Source organism: Drosophila busckii, chromosome X, assembly GCF_011750605.1.
Source record: "Drosophila busckii strain San Diego stock center, stock number 13000-0081.31 chromosome X, ASM1175060v1, whole genome shotgun sequence".
In the NCBI taxonomy this organism is placed as follows: Eukaryota; Metazoa; Arthropoda; class Insecta; order Diptera; family Drosophilidae; genus Drosophila; species Drosophila busckii.
This window is the reverse complement of record NC_046608.1, coordinates 20,323,611-20,344,865: the sequence shown is the minus strand read 5'-3', so window position 1 is coordinate 20,344,865 and position 21,255 is coordinate 20,323,611. Positions and strand designations below refer to the sequence as shown.

At 39.3% G+C, this 21,255-nt stretch overlaps 1 protein-coding gene across 1 annotated transcript in view; it reads right to left on the bottom strand.

Annotated features, from left to right (window-relative positions):
• Positions 1-21,255, bottom strand: part of LOC108605102 (serine/threonine-protein kinase tousled-like 2) — a 54,226-nt gene that overhangs the window by 32,810 nt on the left and 161 nt on the right. The gene's annotated exons all lie outside the window — the stretch shown is intronic.

Genomic DNA, 21,255 nt, shown 5'->3' with positions numbered 1-21,255 from the left:
CAGCAGCCGAAGAGTGTGTGTGGGGTGGGGTGAGTAGCTCTTAATGGGGTGAGCTGCTGCTGCTGCTGCTTGTGTGACGATGCGGCTTGCAGTTTGCAGCAGCAGTTAATCGATAATTAATTGATCGATTGTCAGCAACTTTAACTGGCAGTTGAAATGCTAAAACAATTTGCAAGACTTGAAACAAAAAAAGCTGCAGCTTAAAAAAAACTGCAAACAGGTAACACACACACACACACGCACACAGACACAAAACTAGTTCAGAACAGAGAGCAGCAACTGCAACTGAATGAATTGCTATGTATAGATGTATGTGTGAATGTTTAGACGGTTTTGGGCTTTAGTTTTGAGGGTGTTCGCCGCAGTTTCAATTTAAACACGCGCAGCAGCAGCAGCAGCAACTGCGTCAGCGTTAGCAGCGGCAGCAGCAGCAGCGGCGTTGCCAACTTAGCTAAAACTTGCCAAATGCGTAGACGATGTCGACGCGCAGATTTTGCTGCTATTTTTTTTGTTGTTGCATGTGTGTGTGTGTGTGTGTGCCGCCAAACATCCCCCAACAAGCAAAAGCCCAAGCAGCAGCCTCCATAGAGGCCATATGCCGCCAAAGTGGGGTTAAGGGGGGAGGGGGTGGCCATATATGTTGCACAGTCAGGTCGCAACTCAATCGCGCAACACGTCGCGGGCATCAAGCGTGGTTACAGCCCAACACACACACACACACACACAGCAAAACTATATATATATATATGTACATACATATGTACCCCTTGTATATATGCGCAGCAGCTCTAGTTGAAGCTGGGCAACAATTGCAGCAGCAGCAGCAGCAGCAGCAAGTAACAACATGAGGCAGCCACAACCCAAACGGTAGTCACTGCTAGTTGCATTTTGGTTGCACACGCTTTTATCCAGGAATTTAATACATAATATCCCTCACACACACACACACACACGCTTATGTATTTGTATCTGCATCTGTATCTGAGCAATGTCTACATATATCTATTTACACAAAACCAGTTTGGAGCAAAACCACTGCATGTTTAGCCTATCTAATCACATGCCCCAGCCTCATGTGGCACGTAGCAACAGCCTCTAACTATAACTGAAACCTATTTTTATAAAATCACTTATCGAGTCAAACTACGTAGCCGCTATGACTAAAGCGAAGTCAATGCCAAGCTAATGGCACTAAACGAAATAAAAGAAAAGTTGAATTTTAAATTGGGCATAAACACAAAATAAAGCGATTAACAGCTGAATCCAAGTTAATAATATTATTATATTAGTTTTTCAATCCACAGCTTATAGCAGTTAATAAAATGTAAGAAAAGTTGATTTTTGCTTTGCGAATTTCCAACATTTTAAATTTGCCCTATTATTTTAAATTTATATATTTTTATATAAACACAAAATGCAGCAGTTTTTTATGCAATTTTGTTAATTTTAAATAAGGCATATTATTTTATAATTAAAATAAAGCGCAAGCAGCTGCTTTTTTAATGTAATTTCAATATTTTCAATTAAAAATATTATTATATATTTTTTTTCAAAGTCAAGCTAATAGCAGTAAACAAAATGTAAGAAAAGTTGAAAATACAAAATATAGCGATATTTTATGCCACTTCACATTTGTCATAATTTTTAATTATTTTATAATTTAATTTATATATAAGCAAAAAATAAAGCGATTTCTATTGGCCATTTCAAACATTTTAAATTAGGCATTTAAAACATATATAAAAATATTTTAGAATTAGAATTAAAATTTAGAAAGCGCAAGAACTACTTTTTTTTTTAATATAAATTCATTTAAGAATATAATTAAATAATTTTTTTTATGACACATTTGAAGCAAAATTGCATTTAAATAACAATAGCTACTTTTTTTTATATAAATTCATTTAAGAATATTATTAAATAATTTTCTTTTAAGACACATTTAAAACAAAATTGCATTTAAGCTTATTTTATTTTATTTTGAATGCAGCAGCTGCTTGGTTATTTTTTTTATATTTAAAGCGCTTAAAGCTTAACGAATTTGCTGTTAATTAAATATAGCAATATTTTTAAAATATTTTTTTTAAGCAGCAAACTGCGCTTAAAAGTTTAAAGCTGCCAAATTGCTGCTGATTAGCAACAATAGCATGAGCAGCATTATTTTGTTAATAGAATGAAACAAAGCGTGGGCAGGCGGCAGCTGTAATTTGTGGAGGCGACGCGGACGGGGACGGGAGTGGGTCAACAAGTCCTGCTTTGTTTTTAGCCAACAAACAAGGCTCTAACGGCAACAGCCAACGACGACTGCTTGTCGAATGATGAAGTAGTTGGTCGGTCGGTTGGTCGGTTGGTCCGACCGTCGGTCGTTTTGGTTGAGTTTTTGGTTTGGCTACGCTGCTTTGGGTCTTGGGTCGTGTGGACTGGAGACTCGGTCGATGATTCGACGGCTTGTCTCGGGGCACGTCGTCGTCGTGTGCGCGGCGCATAATAACCAAAACACGCACATACGCAAAATAACAACAACAACAGCAACAGCAACAAGCTGGCAGAGCAGTCGCAGTCGCAGCAGCAGCAGCAGCAGCAAAGATGTTGCTGCTGTTGTTGACTACACGGGGGCAGCGGCAGCGGCAGCAGCAACAAGCGCACTTTAAGTGTAGCAAAATGGACTGCAAAACTGTACAACAAGCACTCAGCTCACACACACACACATACAAGCGGCGCACACACTAATACAAAGACATAGACACAGCTACTCTCGGCTCAACGCGACGCTGGCGACGACGTTGAAAAGCTTTGGCAAAAGCTATGTGCACCCCGCCACGCCCCCACATTGCCACACACACACACACACACATACACATAAAAAAAAATCTATGTTGCCCAATGCATTTGCAACCTAATAGACGACAAGCAATGTTGATGACGACACAAGCCTAAGTCCCGCCCCCCCCCACACACACTTTACGCTATTGCCAGCTCACTCTAACTTTAGCTTGCGCTCTCTTTCCAATCGCTTGCTCTCGCTTACGCTCTCTAATTATAATGTGAGCTCTTTGCCTTTTGCTCGCGCCTGCCATACAGACAAATGACACAACACACACACAGCACACACACACACCCGACACACAACAACAAGCCACAGTTGGCAAAAAATAGAAGCTATAAACAAAACCAACAAATCCAAAGCAACAGCAACAGCAGCAGCTTTTGTACTTCAAAGATACAAAACGCACACACACACACATGCAAAGCAAAGTTATAAGCTCAACTTTCAATTGTTAGATAAAAGTTTAAGCTAGCTTTAATTATAAAAAAATTTAAGTAAGCAGCAGCAGCAAATTGTGGCCTACACATAAAACAAATGCTAATGTAAGTGCGCCGACCCCAAAAAAAACAGCGACAGAGACAGAGACACAAGACTGTGTTAGAGCGAGAGCGCAAGCAACCAGTTTTGCAATATGCAACAACAACAACAACAACAACAACAATAGTAACAACAACTGCAAGTCGAACAATCATCAAATACACAAAATCCACTTTTCAAATCATCAGCAGCAGCAGCAGCAGCCCAGGCCAGGCCAGGCCAGAGCATTGCACAGGCCCCGACAGGAGTTTTGTATGCTGACGTTTCGCCTAGTTGCAACATGCAACATGCAGCCGCAGCAGCAGCAGCCTGCCTGACTGACTTCCAATGCGCTCGCTTCGGCACATTCCAGTGCCAAATGCAGTAAGAAATTGCGCCCCAAACCACCCACTCAACTGTGCTGCAAGGTGCTGCCAACAACAACAACAACAACAACAAGCGTACAAATGTATGCATAAAAATACAAAAACAAAAAATTATATACATATAAAATAAGTGCACACATGTGTGTAGGAGACAAGCGACGACCCCTGGGAAGCAGCAACCCCCAAAGTGCAGCAGCAGCAGCAACTACGCTCCTCCCTTGCTCACACACACACACACACACACACACACACACACACACAACAAATAATATGCATTGGAATATCTGGGTAGCGCCTGGATTGAACCCGAGCCTGTGCCTGAGCCTCAGCCTGAGCTCTGCCCTTCTTTTGTGTGTGTGTGTGTGTGTAACATTCTCATCACATATTTTTCACTTTTTACAACAACTGTTAACAATTAACACAGCGCAGTGTTAACTTTAATCATTAATGTAAACCACTTTACTTTGCTGCTAACGACTCAATTTTGTTGAATTTTTAAGCATTTAAAAAATATTTTTTATATTTAAGCATATTTTACGCTACATTAAAAATGTTTAAAATATTTACATTTTTAGCAACTTGCAAAAAGCTTTGCACGTACATAAAACAAAACCAAAAAGGCAAACGAAACGAAAATTACCAAAATCAAACGAGACTGAAATGAAAACGAAGCCAACACACACACACACGCACACACATACATAGAGAGAAAGAGTGCCAGCAAACAAGTAAAACGCCATGAGCTTTAATATAAAAAAAAAAAAAAATGTTAAGTTCAGTTCAGTTGAGTTCACTTTTGGATACAACCAACACGCAACCCCAACACAACACGCACACATAGACAACGCGAGCTTGCAACAAGTTTGAAGTTGGCAAGCGGCGTCTGCTGCTAAAAATAAAATGAACACACACACTCACACACACAGAGAGACAGCGACGCGACTGCAAAAACAGTGCCAGACCCCAAAGAGTGAGACAGAGCGACAGAAGAGAGCGAGAGCGCACAGCGAAAAAATGTAATACGACAGTGATTACGCGATTTTTCCATAATAAATGTTGTGGTAAAGGCGACCTTCCGGTTATGGCTGCAAAACGACGCGCACACACACACACACACGCACACACACACAGCTGTAGACACGAAGAGGCCAGGCACTTGTTCGGCTCAGTGACGATGACGACCTTCCTATGGGGTTTCACTTCGGTCATTAGTTTGCTTTACTCTCTCTCTCGCTCTCTCTTGCTCTTGCTCTTTCGCGCTCACTCGTTCTTTCTCCACTTCGCTACGTAGCGGAAAATGTCGGTAAACAGTGCAACCGGTTTTCAATTACGCACACATAAGTGTGGGGTAAAGTGACAAGAGCAGCGGGTAGCGAACTGATTGGGGGAATTTAAGAGGCACGCACAGTGGTGCTAGCTACAACGAAAATACGTTTAAATCTGCGGTGTGTTTTAAATCAATACAAAATCAATAGAAATCACATAAGAGACATTTAAAGTTATTGAAGATTCATGCGAATAAGAAATTCTCTCAATTTTAAAGTGTCTACAGATAAAAATCTCTCTAAATTCTACGAAAATTCTAGATTACATATTAAAGTGTCTACAGATTTCTGGGGCAACTTCACCTATGTTTCTCAAGCTTCATCATACTAAAATCTTGAGCTTAATTCAATAAACTTTTATCAACAGAACAAATATTAAAAATATCTTTTATCTTCATAAATACAGAAATATTTTTTACGCTATTAGTTCTTCACTTATCTTTTCATGCTTTTATATCTTAGCATGTTATTCATCTAGAAGTGTCTGGAAGGTTTTATTATTGATTTGTATAGAAGCAACTCCATGAATATCTCTGAAATGAATTTCATTGCTTCTCACGCGCTCTTGTACCACTGTGCGGTGGTTTTGAAGAGTGTTGTAAAAAAATACACACTAAAGAGCTTTGCGCCGAGAGTCAAAGCAACGCGACGCGACGCTATGTTAGTCTACGTATGTGTATGTGTGTGTGCGTGTGTGTTGGTTTGGTGTTCGGTTCGCTCGTTTCGTTTTACTAGGCTAATCATCTGTTCTGGTTTCGGATTTGTGTACTGTGCTGTGTGTGAAGCTTCTGCTGCCCATGCAGGCAGTCAAGTCTTTTTCTTCTTCGTGTGTTTGTTGTTGCTGTTCCATTCAACGAGACGCCAGTCCCAGTCCCAGCCCCAGCCCCAGCAGCGCTACCGGCACTGCTTTGAGAGCTTTGCAATTTTTGTCGGTCGTCGTCGTCGTTGTAGTTGTCGTTGGTTTTCGTTTCGGTTCATTTTTTTTTTTTTTGTTTTTGCGTTGCGTTTGCTTTTGCTTGTTGCTCTTTCTCTCTCTAGGAAATATTTCACACGCTGCTTTGGCTGGGCAAGCACAGCACTTACTGTGAGTGCAAATGGGGGGGGGGGGGAAGAGAGTGTGAGGTGAGAGGTGCGCTGGGTAATGGGTGTTGGTTGTTGGGTCGAGAGTTGGCATCGCCAGTCGCTGGCTGTATTATCATTTTCAGTTGCTGGCTGCATGGCGGCGATGTCGCTCGTTTGCCACACGGCCTCTGGGAGAGACGCTGGACGGATGGACTGACGAACTAACTGACTGTGTTGTCTGGGCTGAGTCTGAGCAACTTGGCGATTGTAATCGGTTTTGCAGTTCATTTTCATTTAAATGGCATTAAATATGGTACAACACAGAAAAGAAAAAAAAAGAAATGTTGAAATCAAGCTATAGCTATAGCTATGTACGTCGTGGTGAGTTGTTGTTGTTGTTGTTGTTGTTGATGTTGCTGGTGTTGTGGTGAAGGTAATGGATTGAGCTGAAATCTTAGCAGCGGCAAGAGCCATTGTAATCTATATAATAAATAAATAATTTCTAAAGCAGAAACAAGCAATAGTCGTGTTGTAGTCATAAAAATCTCATCGAAATCGAGATTCGATATTCGAGGGAAATACCAGGCGCACAGCAAGCAGCAGTGCAATGACGATTGTTGCCTTGAAGCGCTGCAGCGGCAACACAGAAAGAGAGAGAGCGAGAGAGAGAGAGCAATCGATAAATGCCACAACCACTGAGCACCACCAGCGGCCGCAGCGGCAGCAACTAACAAGTACTTGCCAGCTCAAGTTGGTGGCATTAAATAGTGAGCGGCTAGCTTTACCTGTCGCGCGCGTGTAACCGCCAATTTAACAGGCAAACAGACAGCGCAGCAAGCAGCGCGGCAGCGCAGCAGCTGCACACAAACGAATGTAAAGAGAACGCGAGAGAGAGCGCGCGCGCGCGTTTGTTAGTGTGTGTGTGTTTGAGAGAACTTTGTGCTAGCGACAGGGTTGTCAACTAAACGCGCAACTTTCTTTTATTAACTTATAGTTTAGCTAGCATTTATTTATAAGAATGCGTAGCTGCTTTAAATTAAATTTGCTGCTATTAGCAAAAAAAAAAAGTTGGCAACTCTTTAGTCTGCAATGCAACTCCCACGCGCGCGCTCTCTCTCTCCTCTCTCTCTCTCGCTGTTAACTAAATTCGTTTTGCTTTTGAGCCCACATCGTTATCGCTTGTGCTATCGTTTTCATTCGTGTTTGCTGCCAAACAAAAATTTCTTTGCGGCTCGAAAAATGTCTACAGACAATCAAAAATATTCACCTACAGTCAGTTTATGAGCAAATTTTGTTGTCTGCTGCGTATGCCAAGTGCTGGGTGCTAAGAAATTGAAAGCAGCGCAACAAAAGCAATAAAATTAATGTACACTCTAAGACTTTTATATTAAAAAAAAAAATAATAATTAAACTGCATAGTGTATTAAACAAACTGCAGCGCTGTAAAGCGGCTACAAACACATTTGAAAGAAAGTTCTCAGCGGGCGCTGTTAATGCTGCCGCCTCTTTTTTTAAGCTATTGTAATATTAAATTTTAAGTTGTAATGTTGCTGTTGTTGCTTGCGCTCATTCGATATACAGAGCTGCCAAAAACGGTCGCTGCAATGACGCTGCAGTCTACAGAAAGTAACAGGCGAACAGCAAGCAGCAGTAAGCGCCAGTTGCGAAAGAGCGCAGCGCCGCTTAACTGTGTAGAGAGCGCGCAAATAAATGAGAGTAGCAAAGCGAAAACAAAAAAAAAAGTTGCGACTCTTGCGCATGTCACTTTTTCATGTTGTTGTTTCAATAGTTTGCTTGCTATTTTCTTAAAGCATGAAAATGCACAGTGGCACAAAAGCGTTAGATTTTAATACTTTATAAACAAATTGTAAGCTGACTATAGAAGTTTTTAGTATGTTGTTTTTTCAACAACTTTGCCACACTGTGCGTGGTCAACTCAAGTGGGCATAAGCTTAAGTACTTAAATTAAATACGCATTTAGTTATAAAATATCTAGACTAGGGCTACAATTACATTATTTATTAAAAGTTAAAGCTAAGTTAGTAGCTCACCGTTTTTCCAACGCTGATAATGCGCATAAAATCGCTGGCTGTTGTTCTTTTTATTTTCATTTTGACAACAGCAATTACAACAACGATAACTGATACTGATACTGATAACTGATAACTCTGATAACTGATAACTGTTGATGTTGGAGTTTAGTGAGAGTATAACAACAATTGCTGTTAATGATGTTGTTGATAAACTTTTTGCTGCTGCTGCTGCTGCTGTTGCTGTTGCAGCTTGCTTAAAGCCAGGCTAATAGAGAGTGAGAGCGAGAGCGAGAGAGCGACAACTGTGAGCTACGATTGCTGCAAATGCGCCGAATGCCAGATGAAAACCATCACTTCCGGAGGCGCTTCAAGTACTGAGGAATGTTGTATGTACATGAGCTACATGCTTTATATGTGTTTGTGTGTCGACGAACGACGACCGTTGTGTGTGTGTGTGTGCAGCGACGCTAGCAGCAGCAGCAGCAATAGAAGCAAAATAAAAAAAAAAGAACTTAACATGAGCGGAATGAGGCACGCAAAATAAAAGGAAAAGCAACTTGGCGTACATACAACACGACATATTCACTACCCCCCCTCAACCCCCACCCTAACAACGAAACGAGCCTTCCACTACTTTTTGCACTGAGCGGGGTGAGACGTGCTTGGGAGCTTGTGGTGCTAGTGATGAAGAGCAGACATTTGTGTGTGTGTGTGTGTGCAATGATGAAATAAGGACACACATACATATACACATATTATAGCTACAAGAACTGCATTAACACTCTTCGGCAGTCTGTCTGTCTGTCTATCTATACATTATATCTAGTTATTGATCCATCCCTAACTATTACAGCCTTGCCTTTGCTCCAGCTTGAGCTTGAGCTTGCCAATTTGATTTGACTTTAATATGACTATATTATATTTTTTTTTTTTAAACACACAACAACAACTACAGCCAACTGGTGCAAACTTACCGTTAGCAACAGTTTGTTGAAGAATTGAAACATTGTGGTTTTAATTTGAATTTTTTTTTTGTTTTTTTGGTAATTTCGTGCGTATGACAAAACCAAAGTTGCAAAAAAAAAGCATAAAATAATTTAGCAACAAAAGTATAACTGCTTATATATTAACAAAAATGATTAATATTTTGAAATTATACAAATTGTTTTAAATAAATGCTTTTTTCTAACTTTAATAATCATTGTAAATTGTTGAAATTGTTGTGTTGTGTGCTGCTCTTTAATAGCCTAACTCTAATAGACTGCGATTGATTAAAAACTCTAAATAAAATAAAACATAAAAAATCATATAAAGCACGATTAAAAAGTAAACAATGAAATGCAACATGATTTGACGATTTTTGCAATTTATTTGGTGATTTATTTGAAAGTAAATTTTGTCGACTCGTTGCCGCCACTTGTTGAACGAACGGTGAAGCGCACTAGCAAAAAATGTAATTCAAAAAAATCCAAACTGTGCTTAACCAATTTGCTTGCGTGTTAATTTTAGTGGGTTTAGTTAAGTTATAGTAACTGTACTATTTTAAATATGTATTGCATTAATTGCAGGCACACTAACAATTGCAAGATATAGCGCGACGCACGTAGAGAACACTCGACCAGTCAATCCTGTTTAGCCCAAAAAGCCCTGGAGGAGCTGCCAGTGACGCTGACAACAGCCGACGACGATGACGACGGCGACGACGACGATGAGGGAGAGAGGCTCGCAAAAAACGGCACAAAATGAGAGCCAAAGAGCGAGCAAATTGCAACCAGAGTCTATAAATAGAGTCCAGCTGAGCTGCAACGGTAACTTTTTAAGTGGCAATGGCCATGGGGGCGCTGCTCTGGATATGGCAACGCTGCTGCAGCGCAAAAAACCCAAAACAAGCAAAGGGTAGACACACACACACACACACACACGCATACATTGGCAGCTTCGTTCGGCTGTCGGCTGCGTGGGCGAACTGAGTGCAGGTGAATGAGCGAGAGCGACAGAGTCGCTCGTCGTCACGCAATTGCAGCTGCCTTGATATTGGAAGTCATGCCGAGTGAGCGATGCGTGTGTCTGTCTCTGTGTGTGTGTGTGTGGGAGTCCTGGGACTTTGCCTGTTGACGCGCCGTTAGAGCGCTGCAGCTGCGCTAGAGCGAGAAAGCGCAATTGCATTTGGCAAGCTCGGCTCACTTTCTCTCGTTTTATCAGCGCGACAAACAATAAAGCGCTGGGCTGCATCCATCGCTGCTCTCGCATAGCAACAACAGCAAATTAACAAAAGGCCTTGCACAATTCTGACGAAAAGGCTCAATGCATAGCGCAGTGGGCGTTGCAGCTGGTCAGCCAGTGGGCGTGAGCGTGGGCGTGAGCGTCATGTATTGAGTCCAAATTATGTTTAACCTTGCAGTTCAATTAGGCAGCACGAAAACAATTTTGTGTGCGTATTTTTGATATGAACAAAGGATTCACTGACGCACAGGCTCAACGCGTGAGCGTAAACAAAATTTAATAAGATCAAATTCAAATTCAAGCAAACAGCGTAAACAATTTGACGTAACTATTGACGTAAACAAGCGCAAAATTGCACGCATTGTAAATCAATTGCAGCAGAAATCAAGCCACACTATTGCAAACTAGAAAGTGCAATTCATGCAGCTAAGCATAGCATGGATACGAATCCATAAATCCACTCGAGGCTTAGACTCAATTCAATTGCTGCTGCTAAGTAGGCAACACTTTTTGTTTTACTCTTATACACCAACGAGTAAAGTTTGAGCGTGTGTTAAAATTTCAATATTTAATGAATTTACAGCACTTGACTAACTGCACAACAAGCTTAGCATTACCGTTAGCTTTTGCTATATACTTTTGACTGCTTAGGCTGCTCAACCTTTTTTTTTATTTTTTTTGTTGGTTAAGCTGTGGGCGTGGCACTGCCTTTTGTCACTTGCTGCACATCATGTGACGACTAGAGCTGCGTGCCAACGACAACAAGATTAATATGGCCATGGTGGGGTGGGGTGGGGGTAACAAAAAAGCTCGCGCAGTCCCTAATGGAAAAAAAATTCATGGAAAATTTTCGGCAGCAATGTCGGACCAGCCAGCCATGCTGGTGTCAACGGCGGCGAAAATTCCAGAGGATTCGTGTCCTTCGAATTCTTTTTGTTGCTCTTGTTAATGCCCAACAAAAAAAAAAACACACACACACACTCACACACATACGTTGTATATGCCGATGCTGCTGCCTGGGTCTTTCGCTTATTGTTCACACACACACACATCGGCATTGAGCATAGCTTGCAATTTGCAGCGACAGATGGCGCTACAGCTGCATTATACTGAAGGCAGCAATGTGTTTCAGCCGAGGGTTGAGGTTGTGCCTCCAACCCAAACGCAACAAACTGAGGTTAGAGCGAGGCAGCGCATCGCCAGCCAAGTGCCGAGAATGATATAGATAAGGTGACATAGATATAACACACACAAACACACACACGTATAGACTCATACATATGTGCGTCACTTGACGTTGCTATGGGCAACGGCAGCGAGTAAAGAGTAACGAGTTAAATAGAATAAATATGAGCTAAAAGCAGTTTTTGCAATTTTTGCATTTTACCCAATTATACTATAATTGGATTAAGCATAGAATTTAGCATTTAGTCTTGAAGCTTGTTGAAAAGTTGTGAATTCAAGCGAATAGTTGCATTGCATTCTTTATTGTTAATACTATTCCGAATAGCTCGCTATATATTCACTCGATACTGTTTTTGCAACAACACTGATTAAAAGGAACGAGTAGCATGCTAAATGGGAGAGTCCTTGGAAATGAATAAAAATAAATAAACAGTTCATACATCCGATGTTATGTAAATTATCTACGTTGGTTATGCTCTTATTGATTGACACGGCACTGTGCCTCAATAAATACTAAATAACATTCATCAAAAGTGCAAATTCATTCATAATTCCCGAGTAAAAGTATTAGGCTGAATAACCAGCAAACTCGTTAGTCTTCTCCAGTTCATAAATAAACGAGTATGAATTACAGCGCTATGGTTACGTTAGTTTATTTACACGCACTCCTCAATATAAAACTAAATAACATCATCAAAAAGTGCATAATTCATTCATAAATAACGAGTAAAAAGTATTAAGTGCATATTAACGAGCAAAACTCGTTAGTTTACTAATTCGCACTCGCTAATGTACAACAATAAAACCAAATTACAACATTGAATAGCAACAGTTTATAAATAACGAGTTATGGTATGTTTACTTTTAACTCGTTAGTTTCAAAATAGAGCACTCGCCAATATAAAGCAATAAAACTAAATTACAACACACAATGCTTATGCATTTGGCATGCCAATTATGTAATAAAAAAATAAATAACAACAAACTAAAAGTGTCAATTAATGTTAAGCTTAAGCATTACTTTGAAATAAATAAATGTTTGGGCAAGCGAGTGTCAATTGCAGTGGCATTTTGATTGTGGGGGCCACCATATATGGCAAGGGGGTGGGGTGAGTTATGCGAAATGCTAATCGACAGCAGCGAAAACTGATTTGATTTATGGGCAAATAGCTTAAGCCTTTTTAGCCAAAAACTTAACAGTTGAAACTAATACACGTTGCATATTGGCAAGCGACAAAAGCAGCAGCAGCAGCAGCAGCAATGGGGAGAGGCAAAGGTTTTGGCTGCATTGCTGCTGTGCGTGTGTTTGTATGTGTGTGTGTGGTTATAGACACAAACCGAAATCGAGTTGATGGCGGGCTCTTTAGTTTCAACAAGGCTTATGTTAGAGACCAGCGACTGGAAGTGGGAAAACTAAGCTGCAACGACAGCAGCAACAACAACAACAGCAACAACAACATTTGCTAAATACACAGCGCACTGGAAATATGACCAGCGCCACCCTCACGCTCTCATCTGCACACACAGACACACACACTAATGCTAGCCCGCACTCGCTCACTCACTGATGCTATCTCCCTTGCACTCTGCATATGCATTGAGCAAACCGCGTTTTGCCAAATGTTGATGCCAACGGCAGCAGCAGCAGCAGCAACAGCAACAGCTTCGTTGCAGCATCGGTTTTGGCCACGTTTTAGCTATATATATATACACACACACACACACACACATAGTGCAGTTGTTGTTGTGTTTCTCTTTCTCCCTTTACAAATTGCTAAAAATCTGCATCTAAAGCGCATAAAAATAAACGGTTTTCTTTTCGCGTTATGCTGCGCTTGGCCTAACACTTCGTTAGTTGTCATTGCTTTTGTTATGCTGCTTCTTTGCCAGCAGCTAAGCTCGACTACAACATACACTTTACATAAATTCATTCAATTTGTTTCTAATAAGTCTTATAAATCGGCTGGACTCTCCTTCCGCTTTGCTCCTTTTTTTCAGTAAAGTCAAATTAGACTTCTGACTACAACATACACTTTGATTAAGCAAATTCTCATTCCATTTGTTTCAAATAAGTCACTTGGACTCTTTGTCTGCTTTGCTTTTGTTTTAATTAAAATCAAATTAGACTTCTGACTACAACATACACTTAAATTAAAGTAAAGTGCATTCAAATTGTTTCTAATAAGTCGAGACTTTTGACCATAAAATACACTTTAATTAAACTAAAGTAAATTCAATTTGTTTCTAATAAGTCTAGACTTCTGACTACAACATACACTTTCTAATCAGTCGCTTGAACTCTTTTTCTGCTTTGTTTTTGTTGTTAATAAAGTCAAATTAGACTTCTGACTACAACATACACTTTAACTATTTTTAATTAATTCAATTTCCAATAACTGTTTTCATAAGTTTATAAATTTATAGAACAAACTTAGTCGTTAAGTCGCGCTTAGGGCTTAGCTGAGAGACTTTTAAATGATTGAGCATAAAGGCTTCAGATATTCAGACTATGGGTCTAAAGTCTACAATTCTGTTCCATAGCAAACTTACCACATGCAACAACAACAACGAGCAACAACAACAACTTGCAAGTCAATTTCTTAGAAGCACAATTGATTTTCTTTAGTAGTAGCAAAGAAAAACTCACCTGCAAAGAAAGAGAGAGAAAAAAGGCAAGAAAAAGGAGAAGAAGATTAGTTAGTGTGTAATGCAAAGAATTTTAAAGATGAGCGAGCGCTTGAAGATGCCACACAGTGGCAACAACAGCAACAACAACAACGCGACAAAGACAGCCACACAGTTGACCCTTGTGTGTGTGTTGGTGTGTGTGAGTGTGTGTGTCTGTGTTTGTGTCTGCAACATAACTCACAAATCAAAACTTGGCTGAAAGTTCAACACAGGCTGCTGTTGTTGCTGTTGCGGCTGCTGCTGCTGTTGCTGCCGTGTTGGTTTGTCAGTCGCTGCTGCTGTTGCTGCTAGCTTGGCTAAAACGCACACACAGATACATAAACATGCATAGCATACAATACATATACATAACTAATAGATACATAAAGCCCGTATCTTTTGGGTGAATGAACTGTAATGAGAATGTGGAACCTATGGCTGATGTTGTAGATGTGTTGCAAACGTCGCAAACGCAAAGTGCGCAATTGCAGCCTATGTGGCAACGTAGCAACAACAAGCAGAGAGGGGTGGGGGGCAGCCAACTGACCAACAGCAAAGTCGAAGGCGACAGCGAGCAGCACAAAACAAACGAATGCAAAGAGTTAAAGCAAAAAAAAAGACAAAAAAGCGCAGGCTGCGATTTGTGACAAGCAAAAGTGCAAGCAGTTAAAGGGGCGAGGGGGGCAGGAGGCTGGCAGCAGCAGCTTTCCAGCTCACACACACACACACTCGCGCATATATAAACTTTTGCCATACGCAGCAGCGATTAAAATGCATAAAAAAAAACTCCAATTCAATAGCGATTGGCAGGCATGAGAAGCACAAAGAGAGGCGTCAACAACGACAACAGCAGCAGCAGCAGCGGCAGCAGAGGCAGCAACGTTTGCAGTCTTCTCATGCATAATGCACAAACTTGACTACGCACATGCAATTTAACAACAAAAAGCAAAGCACACCAAACAAAAATGTGCAGCTCAAATCAAAACGTTTTGCCCCCCATCATCAAGGTTAACTCTTATTGGATAAAGCACTCAAAAGTTATAGAGCATATGCATATAGTGCAAACTAAATTCAAAGCACTTTTTATGTTCTCAACAGTTAGAGAGACAAAAAGCTTAGTTTATAAGCCAACAAATTCAACGATTTTTCCAAGTCTAAGCTAAACCATTGGAATTCAATTGGAAATCTTAGCCTTATCGAAGTGTTAATGAAGTTCTGTTTTTGTGTATCAAGTCCGAAATATCTTCCAAAAAGACTTTTATTCTCAACAGAAGTCTGAAACTCCAATAAAAACTCAACAGATTTCAGATTAACTTTTACATCTTCCAAAAAGACTTCATTCTAAATAGAATAGAATCAAAATTCAATAGATTTTAGATAAACTTGAATGAATGGTATTCCATATATATATTCTAAAACTATCTATAAGAAAGCTCTATATCTATATCTTCCAAAAAGACTCTTCAATCTAAACGGAAGTCAGATTTTATATTAACTTGATATTTTCAGCTTTGGTTTTCCATATACATATATATATACAACAAAAGCTCTATATCTATATCTTCCAAAAAGACTTTTTTACAACTCAATCAAACTACAACAGATTTTAGATTAACTTGATATTGGTTTTTGCATTTTTTGTACACCTTAACATTTCAAATCTATTCGCTTTGACATGTACACTTTGTTGACCAGCAAACAAGAAGAATAATAAAAACAGCCAAAGGCTGAAAGAAGGCGTGGTCCAAATGCAAAACGTTAAATATGCAGTGGAGAAGGAGAGTGCAAAAAGGAAGCACAAAAGTAAATGCACAAGAGAAAGGCACGGAAAGGAGATCAGCGTTACCAAGATGAGGGGGGGAGGAGAAGTAACGTAGGGTTTAATAACATATTGCTGAAGTGCACGCAAAGCGTGGAGGGAAAAATAAAAATTCAGAGTTGGTGAGTGGGTGAACACTGGGATTAAGTGCAATTTTTTTTTTCTTGCTTTGCTAAATTTACGGCTGGAAAAAGCAGCGGAAACAAATATTCCAACGACAGACTTACAGTTTGAAATGCATTGGCAAGCACATGACATGTGTAGCTTTGTATAATTGTTAAGAATAACGTTTTATCACGCGGCTTATGCCACAAGCCAAATGCGTCAAAAGCAAAAGTTTCCACACAGATACAGGCATTATGGTCGAGAACGAACGTCAGTCCAGTCCAGACCACAAGACAAACACACACAAGCCCAAGATGGCTTAGCCCTTGGTCTGACGCTTGCAGCTGCACCGTGTTGCAAAAGCAATTGTCAACTCGCAAATTCAAATTTAAAAAATGAGCCGACGTTGCGCATACGTAATATTTTTAAAATAAAGCAGCTAACAGCAAGAGTTAACTTTATTGCATTATTTTATTTATTTTTATGCAAATGTTGCCAAGCCAAGTGTCGAGCGCTTGGGGGATGATGTTGAGCTTGGCTAAACTAACGGTTAACCGAGACATCAACTAAGCTATTGAATGCAACTCATTGTGTGTGTTCTGACATGTTTGCCTGCATTGGACATGAGAAAAAGACAGCGAGCGAGCGAGCGAGCGAGAGAGAGAGAGAGAGGTAGAGTGTTAGCATTTCAGATTGAATTATGCTTTTACCATTTGCAAAACCAACTTATGTACAACAGTCGAACAGTTGGCAAGGTAACTGGCAACAACAAAAGTCAAGTTGAGCAATTAAAATGAAGCCGCCGAGCAGCGAATAAAATCATATTTATGTTATATACAAATATACATTTGTGTATATGCAAAATAAAATGCATTTATATGCCTAGCTAACTGTATAATTATATACACAACTATATATATTAATGCGTACAAATTTGTTGCCTAATCACATTGAAATTTTGCATTAACAATGTTTATGCAATCAGACCCAACAGCAATCCTAATTATGTGTTTTGTTTGCATAATAATATGTTCATTTGCTAGTGTGTGTGTGTGTGTGTGTGTGCTCTTTTTAATAATTGTTTTCTCTCTCACTCTGTAACAAATTGAAATTTGTATATGTTTAGCATATTATTATTATGCGTTGGCAACTAGTGTTAATTTTCCATATATAGAACTTTGATATTTGAGTAAATAGTTAAATGAATTATGCAAAAGTGTGAGTGAAACAGCTAGTGAATGATATAACGAGAGAAAAGTATGTGTGTGTGCGTGTGAGAAACAGTTACCAACATTCTCCATACAGCCCAAAGTCAGCAAGGTAGTCACCCAAACCCAAACCCATTCCATCCCATCCCTTTTCCATTTATAGCCTTAAGTATACCACATGATAGCAAGAACGCCCACAAATATATAGATCTATATATGTATGCGCACATGTATGTATATATAACGTTGTGTGTGTGTGTGTGTGTGTTGCGTGGGCAACATGGAGTCTGAGTTGGGCAGTCAACTGATGAAGTTCTTCCTCTTCGCTGCAACGTTGCGCAGAGAAAACCCCAAAACCCCACCCCCACACCACCCACACATATATGTGAGAGTGTCTCTGTTTGTGAGGTTGCATATATTAAGCCGCAACTGTAAATATTGAAAAATTCCATTTCCAACTCAAAAATGACAAAAACAACAGCCAGCAGCCACATGACACAAGAGGCAACAGTATTATGCTGCTATAAACCACCAAAGCCAAAACCACACCCCTCAACATCAACACCTTCCCTACCAAAATGCACCCTTAGCCTGGCTGGCTACAGCATCTGGTAAAAGCAAAGTATCAAAAACATAAAGCGTAGCAACAGCCACAAAAATTACAACAACAAAAAAATAAAATAGCTGCTTTTCGTTGGCGCCAGCAGTTGTCGTCACGCCTTCGTCAAAACAATTTTAAAAACATATATATATAATAATAATAAAAAAGAAAAAAACATATAACAAGCTACAGCGCTACGCCAAACAAGTCAACGCTACACTCTTGCCCCTACAGCTTCAGAGCCGCATAGCTGCCACTGCCACTGCCACTTCTTCATATTTTTAAGTTACGCTATACATTCAGTAAAAACTCAATAAAAGGTTTTCATTTTACAACATATATAAATAATAAAAAATTAATTCTTCTAATGCTCTGTTTTGTTTTATTTTCAAAGCAAGCAATAGTTTCTAACTAATACTACCTAAGAACTGCACACAAGCTAAACTTTTAGGCTTAAGCATTGCAGCATACATAGCGTATGTGTAATATTAAGCATACGTTGCAACACTATATTGTATATTAATTAAAATGAATTTTATTTAACTATTTTATAACTACCCTTTGCTACCCTCGTTCATACCAAAAAACTAACAGCAACAAACAAAAGCCAATTGCTTTGAAATTGGTTTTTACATATTTTTTTTTTTTTGTAAATTTTACTTTGCGCTTTTCACAGAACAGCTGTGGCTTTAACTCTCTTTCTTTCTCTCTTAGTCAGCTGCTGCTGTTATGCTCTAGTTAACAGCTTGCGCTGCTGTTAAGCAGCTGTTAAAGCGCTCCCTCTCAACAGCAATGAATTTTTGCATTTTAGGTCAGGTCGCGGTCTATGCGACGCTGAAACCAACGCTGGCGTCAATAGCGACGCCGGCAGCGCTGCCTCTGACTAGTTTTCTTTGATATATGGTACTTTGGTTGTTGTCGTTGGTTGGTTGTGTTATCGTTGCTTCGTTTTCTCGCCGTTTTTTTCTTTCTTTCTAGCGGAATATAATTTTCATGGCAAGTTCATTGAACTTACGAATTTTTTTGCGCTTCTTCATTTATTTTTTTTTTTTACACGAGCGTTAGACGAGAGAGAAATAAAAGAGAAATTAGGCTTTTTGCCTGTTTCTTCTTCTTTCTGTTCCGGCTGCTGCTGCTGCGTCTTCTTCTTAGCAGTTTGTTTAATATTACAAATATGCTTTCGTTATTTTTACAATTAAAATAAATTCTTTAAATATTATTCTAAGTAAATAAATCAATGAAGTTCGTTTCTTTTTGTTACTAACCTTAAAGCGGCTCATTTTGCGTTGCTTTATCACGGGCATTGTGTATAAATATATTTTTAATTAATTTTGCTGTTGTCTTGGCTGCAAATTGTTATCTGAGCGAGTTGAAGGGGCGGAGGACTTTGGTTTGTGTCTATGCTAAATAACGTTGGCTTTGCAAATTTAATTTTTAATATTTCACACTGCAACACACTGAAAAAATGAATTAAATATTCGCAAGACACACACACACATATATATATATATATCAAGTTACATACACACACACACGTGCGCCTAAAGCAACAACAATAACAAAGACGACAGCATAAAGAAGAAGCTGAAACTCTATTGAAGCGTGGCAATCAACTAAAAACTATTAAAAAAAAAGATTGTGGAAGAACTGCATTTGCTGCTAACTCTAGCTCTAGGGGGCTCTCTTTCCAAATATGTTGGGCACAGTGCAAAAAATGCCGGCGACGCGTTGCGGACGCGACTGCAAAAGCGCACGACTAACAGCGGCGCTTAAAGCCGGCGTCGACGTTGACGTCAACGTCGTCGCTGCCACTTGCACATACAGGAAGCAAAGGAAGCGCGCCTAAGAGAGTGAGAGCCAGAGAGTCAAACTGGGTATTGCTAAGCAGCGGCTTATACAGCTTCAACTTTATTTTAGGGTGTTGGATGTAAAGGCGCGAGTTTGAGCGAAAGAGGGGGGGCAGCGGAATGGAAGTGAGAGAGCAGAGCGAGTGTACAAATGTTTTTCGCTTTGATCTTTGGGCGTTGCAGTGCTCAAAAAAGTAACTTTTAGTTATTTTAAATATTATAAAATTAGGCAGTTGAGTAATAGCAGTATGTATATAAAATAGAATTTAAATTTTAAAAAATATATACAAAAAAATTGAACAAATGTGTCTATAAATATATATAGCTCACAAATTCAACTGATTACCCTCAAAAATAATAAAACAAAAAATAATAATAATAAAAACGCACACAAACACACACACAAAAGCAAGAGAGCGAGAGAGTGCAGCAAAAAAAAATTGCATTGCTGTGGTGCATTCAACATAACAGCGCAGCGTTTGCTTAGCAGAGTTGTCAGTTTAGCTTTAGCATATTTTGATTTGCAGCTGACTCTAAAGTCAGCTCATATTTCAGTTTTTCAATAAAGAACAAAGAGAAAAGAATTGAAAACTTCATATAAAGAATTAGATAGCACGCACTCTGATACCTAGTTTAATTTTAAGAGTCTTGGGAAGAATTTAATTTGCAATTGATAAGCTATGTGTATAAGATTAAAAGTTGCTGTAGCGCTGCTTATATTTAATTACAAGCATCAAAAAAAAAAAAAGAAAAAGTTGTATTTAGCTTTAGCTATTTTTTTTTTCTCCGAATGTAGCCAATTTTGGCTGCACTGTTGGATAGCCGGCAAACTTAAGCAGTCCACGTCACTGTTAATAACATGCGGAAGCGTAGTATTTTTGTTGCTGGCAAATTAAATGTTATATGCATATATACAAATGTTTGCTGAGCATATGTTTGTATGTACAGCATGAAAATTCATATTTTTTTACATGTGGCATGTGTAACTTATCTTTTTACGACAGCTGAAAATTCAGTATAAATAATTGTTAAACGCTTTGTATGCGGCGCGCAGCAATTTAGCGGCGTGGCTGCTGGCTGTTAAACTTAACAGCGCACTGTTAGCTTCAAGCTTTTTAACAGCAAATGCTTGTGTGTGTGTGTGTGTGTTGTACGAAATATTTAAACAATGAAAAACAATAAGCACATAATAAAAAAAAATGATGTAGAAAAAAAGATTTGTTTAAGTATCTCTTGTTTTTTTACTCCCGGCTTCTCTGCCCATTCTCTCCTTTGTTAAGCAGCAACTTCATCTAAATTTTTTCTGCACAACATACTCCCACATCTACTCTCCCTTTACTACTTAACTGCTACTCTCAACATCATCATCATCGTCATCATCAGCAATTGCAACTACACCAATCACAAACAAATTTGTGTGTGTGTGACTGACAATTCCAAAGTGCAATAAC